The sequence below is a fragment of the Medicago sativa genome, chromosome 5, assembly GCF_051527215.1.
Source record: "Medicago sativa cultivar Bolivia chromosome 5, Bolivia_mono, whole genome shotgun sequence".
NCBI lineage: Eukaryota > Viridiplantae > Streptophyta > Magnoliopsida > Fabales > Fabaceae > Medicago > Medicago sativa.
In genome coordinates this window covers 10,797,182-10,807,253 of record NC_140753.1, presented here as the reverse complement: position 1 = coordinate 10,807,253, position 10,072 = coordinate 10,797,182, and the positions used below count along the sequence as shown (strand labels likewise).

Below are 10,072 nucleotides of genomic sequence, written 5' to 3'. Positions count from 1 at the left end.
AAGTGAAGGTTCTGAGGATGAGGAAGTTGATGCTGGTGGATATAGTTGTGATGAATATTCTGATGTTAGAGGAGACAGGTTTGATGACAGTGAAGAAGAGAGAGGTTTAGGAATGGAGGATGGGTTTGGTTTAGCTGATTCTAATTATCTCATGATTGAAGGTCCAAGTACTACTCACCCTGATCAAAGAAATGGAGATGAGAAGTTTGTGATGGGGTTGAAATAGATGTTGATTATGAAAGTGATTCATTGGCCAGCTCTGACCCTGATGATTCTGATGAGGAAAAAGGTCCAAGATATGAAAAGTTTAGGATGGAACAGCTTAACAAAAAATTCAAGTTCAAGGTTGGCATGGAGTTTAAGTCCTTAGCTGAGTTCAAGGAAGCCCTTGCTGAGTGGAATGTAATAAATGGGTGGGAGTTTAAGATGGTGAAAAATGACAATGTAAGGATTAGGGCAGTTTGCAATCATAAATTGAATAAATGTGATTTTGTTGCTTTATGTAGTCAAGTGGGTGACCAACACACGTATAAGATTAAAACATGGAGTGGGGACCACACATGTGCCAAGGACACATATAATAGATCTGCTACTTCCAAGTGAGTTACAAAAGTACAACTTCCAAATATAATGTGTACTGAGAAAATAAGTGTAAAAGACATCATGAAAGACATGAGAAGGAACCATGGAGTGCGAATCACCTTTGGAAAGGCCTGGAGAGCAAAGAAGAGGGCAAATGAGATTATTGAAGGTGAGGCTGCAAAACAGTATACCCTGTTATGGAGGTATGCAGCTGAGTTAAAGAGGGTTTCAGAAGGTAACTTTATCCTAATTAACACTGAAAGACCAGCACCAACACTTCAACCCAAATTTGGAACATTTTACTTCTGTTTTGAAGGACTTAAACAAGGGTTTTTAAGTGGGTGCAGACCATTCATAGGAGTAGATGGGTGTCACTTGAAGACTTAGTATGGTGGTATACTTTTGATAGCAGTTGGTAGGGATGCAAATGACCAATATTACCCTTTAGCTTTTGGGGTAGTTGAAGTGGAGAATAAGGAATCTTGGAGATGGTTTCTGACACTGTTACTTGAAGATATTGGAACTGATAAGAGATAGGTCTTCATCTCTGATCAACAAAAGGTACATAGCTATTATTGTTTTTTGATTTATTTTGGTTATGGGTTTTCCATATTATTGATTTTTAATTTGTTGTTTGTTGCGTATGTGTTTGTTTGATGAAGGGTTTAATGTCTGTGTTTGATGACTTGCTGGAGGTAGTTGAACACAGATTGTGTCTCAGGCATCTGTATGCAAATTTCAAGAAAAAATATGGTGGAGGTGCTGCAATCAGGGACTTGATGATGGGGGCAGCTAAAGCAACATACTATCAGGCATGGGAATAGAAGATGCTGCAACTTAAGGCAATTGATGAAGGAGCATGGGATTGGCTTATGAAAGTTGATAGAAAGCTTTGGTGTAAGCATGCCTTTAGTTTTTACCCTAAATGTGATGTATTGATGAACAATTTGTCTGAAGCATTTAATTCAACAATATTGATTGCAAGAGATAAAGACATAATAGCTATGTCTGAATGGATTAGAAATTATTTGATCAATAGAATATCAACTATTAGGTCTAAGATTGGAAATTGGCAACATAAAATAATGCTTATGCCTTTAAAAAAACTTAATAGAGAGATTGAACTTAGTGGTGAATGGATATCAACTTGGAGAGATGCTGATGAATTTGAAGTTGCTAAGATGTATGGTGGTTTCCAATACATAGCTGATCTTGGAAAGAGACATTGTAGTTGCAATTTCTGGGAACTAGTTGGCATCCCATGTAGGCATGCCATAGCTGCTATGGGTAGAAGGTCTCTGATACCTGAGAATTTGGTTGATGAATGCTATTCAAAAGCCACATATGAAAGGTGTTACTCTTATAATGTTAGTGCAATCAATGGGCAAGACATGTGGCCAGTTGTTGATGCTGAGGAAATGTTGCCACCAACATACAAGAAAGGTCCAGGAAGACCAAAAAAACTTAGAAGAAGGGGACCTGATGAACCAGAGCCCAAACAGAATAAGAGGCAAGTCAGTAAGTACAGATGTAAAAAATGTAATGAGTTTGGCCATAACAACCGATCCTGCAAAAGTACTACCATTAATCCAGAAGCTCAAAAAAGAAAGGTATGAGAATCAGTATAATTTTAATATGTTTGAAGCTTTTATATTGATTTAAATATGTTTAACAACCTGCATATCTTATATTGTTGCAGAGGAAACCACCAAGAAATGCACCTGAACCTACTGGTAATGTGAATGATGTGCCTGCACCTGAACCTGCTGTTAATGTGAATGATGCACCTGTGCCTGCACCTACACAAGTTAATGCAACTGCTCCTGCTACTGGTATAAGGTCTCAACCAAAGAAGTCTAAACCTGCTAAGAGGTCCCAACCTGCATCTGCTTCTGCACCAAAAGTTGTCAATGGTTCATCAATTGTTGTCCATGGTGCACCAAATGCAAATGCACCTGCTACTGCACCTGCACCAACTGCTGTCAATGATGCACCAAAAGCAAATGCACCATTTAAACCACCAAACAAGGTACATTCCTGCATCAACATCAATTTAGATATTTTGGACTACAAATTTTTTTATACATTGAAATGACCTTTTTTTTTCATTGATTAGAAAAAACATGCTGAGATGGTGTATGATGTTACACACCTGCAAAAGAGAGCAAAGACCACAATGACATGGCATGGGGTAAGGTTTGAGACATCTACACAAATATCATCTGCTGGGGTACCAAAGCTCAACCTAAGCAGACTTAGAAGAAGTGGAAGAACCTGCTACTTTGGTCCTCAGCCAAAGTTTGGAGCACCAGGAACAATGGAGAAAAATCCTATTGACATAGACATAGACAATGGACCTGGTGAGCTAACTCAGGAAACTGCTGTAACAGATAACAAGAAGAAGAAGAAGAAGAAGAAGAAAGCTTTATGGAAGCCTTAGATCAACCATTATTAATTCTGTCTTTTTTTGCTATTAGTGGCTGAGAAATGCCTTTTATCTGGTTTGTAATGTGGCTTAAACAATGCCCTTTTTGCTATTAATGGGTTATAAATCCCTTTACAGTGGTCTGTAATGGCTTGAGCAATAGCCTTTTTGATAAGTATGTAATGGCTTGAACAATAGCCTTCTATTTTGCTAGTAATGCCATATTCAATGACATATTATGATGTCGTATATATCACAGGGTTAAAACATATCACATAGCACAAAAAGTGTGGAACTTCATTACATTACCAAATTGAACATTTTCATTCATTGATTAACAACAAAGTTAACTTTGATTCACAATACATTAGAGTAAACTCATAACACAATACAACACTTGTTAACTTAACACATACAATTAACCCTCCCAAACAACCCCATTACATCAATTCTTAACATACAATCCAAATACAAGACAACTGAGAATGAACATCAACACAAGCCATTTCACTTTCTTTCTTTCTCTCATCTTCAAACTTCTTCTTCCACTGAACACATTCCCTTCCATCAAATCTTTTCATTATTTCATCAATGTTGGTGCATTTGCTACATCCTTCATCATTTCTTCCTTCCACCCTAGACGCCTCCATGGCAGCATTATCATCCATCATGGGTGTCATCCCTGAGACAAGTTCATCGTCCCAAATGAACAATCAACATGTATGTTGATCCTGTATAAATTACCCAGAATAAAAGATTACACTTAATATCCAAAAACCAGCAACCAATAAAGCTAATATGAATAAAAGATTAAACTAACCTCATCATTCCACCTTCTGCAGCACCAGAACCTGCATCTTTGATTCTCAAATGTGTTTGCTATATACATCCTCATAGGGAGGTTACAGCCACAAACAGGTAACATAGACATCATCTGATTGGGGTTATGACCACCATTGTTGGGGTTACGACCACCACTGTTTGGGTTACGGCCACTGCTGCGGGATCCACCATCAATATTGCGCGATCCACCATTTCTGGACATTGAAAATGAGTGAGAACCTCTGCTATTCGAATACCCTCTACTGGTTGACATCTTCGCACAATGATTGGAGAAAGAGAAAAAGAAAAGCGAAATCGAAGAAGAAGAAGGATGATAGGAACGAAGAAGAAGAAGAAGGGAGTCTGAAACCCTAGATCCAATTTTCCCTCCCTTTCTCCTTTTATAAAACATTTATAAATTTATTTTATTGTTTTTAAAAACGAAAATTAAATAAATATAATTAAAAAATATATATATTCAATTAAAAAGAATTTAATTATTTTGTATGCCTCGTCAGCGCCACGTGGCATAAGTTGCATAGTCAACAACTGCCACGTGGCCCAAAACCTTGCCAAATCACCAACGAAGTGGGACCATGGACTTTTTTAAAACAAATTTTTTTTCAAGGATGTATTTAAATTTTTTTTTTACAGGGACGAAAATCAAAATGCGTCGAAATTACAGGGACGGTTTGCATATTTAAGCCTTATTGATATAAGAGATATCATCAAAGACATGATGTTTGTGTATGGATGTCATCAAAGAGCCCAAAAGATAGTCAATTTGATAGTCAATTTGATACTTATATATGGCACTCTAAAAATACAGTCAATTTAATACTTATATACGACACTTTTAAAAAAAACGTGCATCGCACGGGTCGAATTCTAGTATGTTGTGTGAATTTAGTCTCTTCCGCCAGACCAAATCTTCGTAGTCATTGTCAACCTCAAATAGAATTACCTCAATTGGAGGAAATTTATATATAAAAAAAAATACATCATATATGATTGTTAGAATAATTATCATTCAAGTCCACAAATCTAATGTATATATGATTATTTAAATTCACCAAAAAAATATAATTATTTTAATTTTTTTTTGGTAAATAGAGATAACTTTCATTAACCAAAACAATTATTACAAACTATATGGCAACAAACTATATGGCAACAAGAAGCCACAAACCAAAGAAAACAAGAGAAATTTAAACTATTTATAATTAAGGATAAAAAATTAATTTTTTTTGTGATAAAAAAAATTACACTATGAAATAATTAATGATATTATAATATAAAATTATTCCTTCCAAATTAGACTAAACATTATCTTAACTAAGTGATTGAGCTAAATGGTTAATGAGTTTACGTCAAAATTTAAGTGTAAGTGGTTAAGTTTTACATCACTTATGAATAAGAAATGTTGAATATATAAGAGATGTGACTCATATACTTAAGGAGTACTTTTATGTTTTGGTTGAAGATGTGTAACTTTCATTGGCCCATCGTTGCTTCCGACTTTCCCTGGATTCCCCAACAGTTTCACCTAAGGGTGATTTGTTAGGTGTTGTTTTTGGATTTCCAAACTGTTGTATTTGGATTTCCAAATGCTATTATCTACCGAAGTTGTTACTAGGTTGAGTCACGACCAGGTCGCTCTCTTTAAGACGTTTCGTGGCACTACCCAAAATTGTGCAAGGTAGATTATCAACCACGCCGCCTCCAGGATAAAACAAGCCCAGCTACAACTGTGTGGTTAACTACTGCACCGTAGAAAACCGTTCGAGAATTACACCTTCAAATATGGTACTAAGACCACTCTTTAATACTGAAACCACTTTAATATGGTATTATTACCATTCTATTATGGTGCTAAGACCACTCAATTATGGTGTTTCCACCATTCTAACCTTTAAGTTCTCCAAACTTTCAATATGGTACTACGACCACTCAAATATGGTGATACCACCATTTCTCCTCAAATAGAAAAATATTTAAATAATTTATATACTGTTAAGATCATTCATAATTCCGACGGGACATTATTATTACGAAAGGGACTATGATCTTAATAGTACTCTTTATTCCGAAGGGACGTATATTACCGAAGGGACTATGAACTTAAGACCACTCTTAATTCCGAAGGGACATTAAACCGAAAAGGGGACTATGGTCTTAAGAACACTCTTAAAATATGGTTCAATCGATTGATCGAAGCCACTCGATACGGTACGTAACCGCTCTATTTGAAACCGAAAGGGACAGAAAGGAGTAGAAGCAGAAGAAACTCGTTTAGCACAAGTCGGAGGGAGAAGAGAAGAAAAGAATTCCCGACAACTCAATGAAATTCTTTTCGGTGTGTGGAATGCACTGTGTGAGTTATCTATTTATAGAGAAAATTCACAACTAATAAGTGAGAAACTTTGGGAACAAGTAATATGAGAAACTTTGGGAACAAGTAACATATTACTTTGCGATTAAGTAATTCACATATTAGATCTAGTACAAAAATATCTTAATTGAGTACTAAAATGTATTAAATTTAGTACAGAAATATATTATATTATGTACTAAAATATTTTAGCAAAACTTGGGGACTAAGAAAGCACTTTCTAATAATGATTAAATTAATTATTTAATTTATCATTTCCAAATAATAAAATATATATCAATATATATTTTTTTCTCTAGTGCTTATGTACCCCCATTAATTAGAGGTACACCCCCACTATATAAACACTACTAATGTGTGTGTTCCATCCGATGTGGGACTTCCACTTTTTTCAATTCACACAACACTAGTTCTACCCAACATGGGAATTTGTGTTTAGTCTTTTTAACTCAATTTCCACACATGTTCCAACAATCCCCCACTTGAATTTAAAAAATGGTTTCGTCAAAAACGTCTCCATAAGATTTGCTAGTAAACAAAGGTGTCGCTTACAACTTGAACCTTTGCATAGCGAGTAAAATTCTGATTAACAAGAATTGCTTACAGCATTGAACTCTATCTCAGACATAGAACCCACACACAAACCTTTTCATAAGGTGTATTCTAAAAGCCCGTGCGTTTATGGCCTTGCACGTGTATCCCGGTTTTAACGAACGCTCTAGGTATTCTGCCCCGAATCCCATAGGAACCGGCCCTTAGTTCCACATTCGTATAGGTGAGTCTATCAAGAGTACTCCTGTAGCTATGTACTCCACTCCAAATAGAGTATAGATCTCATTAAGAGTTTCTATTATCTCATCCTTCTGTCACTACAGGAATCATGCTTTCTTACTTTTAACATAGCATGTTCTATCACTTGTGACTTGTTATTACCCATTGAACCTATTTCTTGGGATCTCCAGTCATGTAGGTCGGGTTACCATCACTTGTGACCTTTGGGCATTAGTCCCATCCTATTGGATGTGTTTAAGACTTTCTTTCTAGTAATTCTTTTCGTCAAAGGATTAACTAATTCTTTATCAGTACGTACATGATCTACTTTAACCGTTCCTTTTGAGAGTAGCTAGCTCTCTATTTCTCTATGTGTTCGTGCCTTAATAATCGCCTCTTACCATTGTGGTAACGATTCTCAATTTTGTAATAGCTGCAGACTATCACAATAAATTAACACTTCTGGAACCGGTTTTATCCACTAAGGGATTTCAACTAGCAAGTATCTTATCAACTTGCTTCTTCACTAGTTTTCTCTAGTGTTCTCATCTCAGATTCATTCCATAGTGGACTGAGTCAATATCATTTGTTTCAACAAATAACTCCTCTAGTGATGCTCAATGTGCAAACACTAGTCGCTAAATATTCATCTGAAAGATGTTCTATTTTATATCTTGTACCATTTAAGTACAATAGGTTACTCCTAGTGAAGTAATCTTAGAGTCGTAATCTTCTTAAGGCACCTCATGACTCTTTCTATAGCATGACAATGCTTCTCATCCGTCTACTAGTAAACTTGCACAAGAGTTTCACGACATCGACAATGTCGGGTCTAATACATTCAGTGACATACCTAAGTACTGTCAATGATGCTCACATATTCTGTTTTTCTAACTCCATCTCAAGTGTTCTTACACTTGGATCATAATATATGATTGCAAGTTTACGACGAAATAATAATATTTCCTTAAGAACTTCTCAACTTTGTGAGATTTATCAAAAAAGTTCTTTTTTTTCGATCTAGTAATCTTGAAACCAAGAATTACTTCAACTTTGTCTAGGTCTTTCTTATCAATGTTGTTGATAAACAATGATTTCACATAATTCATAACATGAATCTTTAAATCAAATATGAGCAAGTCGTCTTCATAGAGACATATGATCGTGCAAATATTATTTGTCACTTTCATTCACTTTATACTCATTCGATAACATTAGAATGTCAAATTTTTCATGTCATTCCTTAAGAGTTTATTTTAGACCATACAAATAATTATCTAACTTACAGACCTTGTTTTCTTGTCCATGAATCGCAAAACTTTCAGGTTGTTTCATATAGATTTCTTCTTCTAGTTCACCATAAAAAGAGGCAACTTTCACATCCATTTGGAGTACTATCGAGTTATGAACGGCGGCTAAAGGGACTAGTACTCTTATGGATATGATTTTCGTGACTGGTGAATGAATGTCGAAGAAGTCTATATTTTTCTCTTTGTCTAAAACCTTTGACTACAAGGAGAGCCTTGTATTCATCAACCGTACCATCAGGTTTTAGTTCCTTTTTCCAAAATCCAAATACAACCGATTGATTTTGCAACTATGAGACAAGTCAACCAAGTGTCATGTTTTGTTAGACTCTAGAAAATTCATTTCATCGTTTATTGCTTTTAGCCAAAATTCAACATCCAATAAGGATATAGCTTCGTTTAAGGCTTAATGAATCTTCTTCCAATGTATAAACCATAAGGTCCATACTCTTTAGCAATTCTTGCTTTCTTACCTCCTTGAGGTTCTATAACATCTCGTATGATGTTTTCATAACTATTTCTAATTACATGAATGTGATTAGATATAGTGCCCCCACTAGTTCTTAATTTTTAGAAGGGAATTTATTTTGCCCCCACTAATGTCGTGCTCCCATTAGAGCCCCCACTATTCTTTAGTTAAAGGGGTAAACATTTACATAGAAATCGACATCTTTTAAATTCTATGATCACTTTAACATTTAGGTCATAAAACCTATATGTTTCGTTATTTTATCGCATACCTGATGAATACACATTCATAGGCTCTACTAGTGAGTTCAACTCTCGGGGTCCAGAATCCAAATATAGTTCAGACAATCCCAAGTTCAAAAATAAGACAAGTTGGATTGTCTTTTCTTCAAAAATTTCTTAATTAGAATTTTTGTTCTTAGACTTGGGTTCTCCATACAACATAAATTTCAATTTTTGTTATAAAAATTGAACATATCAAGCGTATCAATTTTATTTTCCAAAATTCACAGTCATCAATAAATATGATAAAATATCATTTTATCATTTCTAATTTATGTGTCATCAAATTCACACATATCATAATTTATTATGTTTAGAGATTCATATTCTCTAAATTCTGATTTATATGAACTTTTGGTTCATATATCTTGACTGCAATAAATAAAATTGTCTAATCATATAACGTTGGAATTAAATCCAAGTTACTCAAATTTAAAATTAAAAGCTTGTTCACATGTCAAATATTAAAATCATACAACTAATAAAATAGAAGCAGAATTTAATTTTGATCATGTCATTAAAGTGCAGTCTTTTCTCATAAGAATGCATAGAGTACAAGTCACTAGACCTGTTCTTATAGGATTAACATCCTAAAATAATTGAGTGCTCAAATTTATATCCGTCTGCCAAAATTGATGCTCTAGCACATGGTTTTAATCGATAACATAAATATAATATGTGTTGTAGCTTTCATTTACCAAAAGAAATTTATTTAGTGCACGTGCTGAACTGAAGCAATTTTGGCAGAGCAGGCACACATTGATTCTAACAATGTACACTCATCTTTCAATTAGAACCGTAGCATCCTTTTTCATTTGTCAATGCACCGTACAAAATTTCCCAATCCTTGACAATTAGTTTTATCCTACTCGATCAGCCCTGTGTTACGTTAAATGTTTGTCTTTGTCAATCATCAAAGATTCAATAGAAAATTAGAAACGATGCATCAACATTCGGGGGTTCTATTCATGTACCAATTAAGGTTATTTATTCACAGAACCGTATTGTGAATTTCTTAGTGTT

General features: G+C 34.8%; 1 pseudogene; it reads left to right on the top strand.

Moving 5' to 3' along the window:
- The first annotated feature begins 630 nt into the window (after positions 1-630).
- Positions 631-3,022, top strand: LOC146919940 (uncharacterized; annotated as a pseudogene).
- The last annotated feature ends 7,050 nt before the right edge of the window (positions 3,023-10,072 follow it).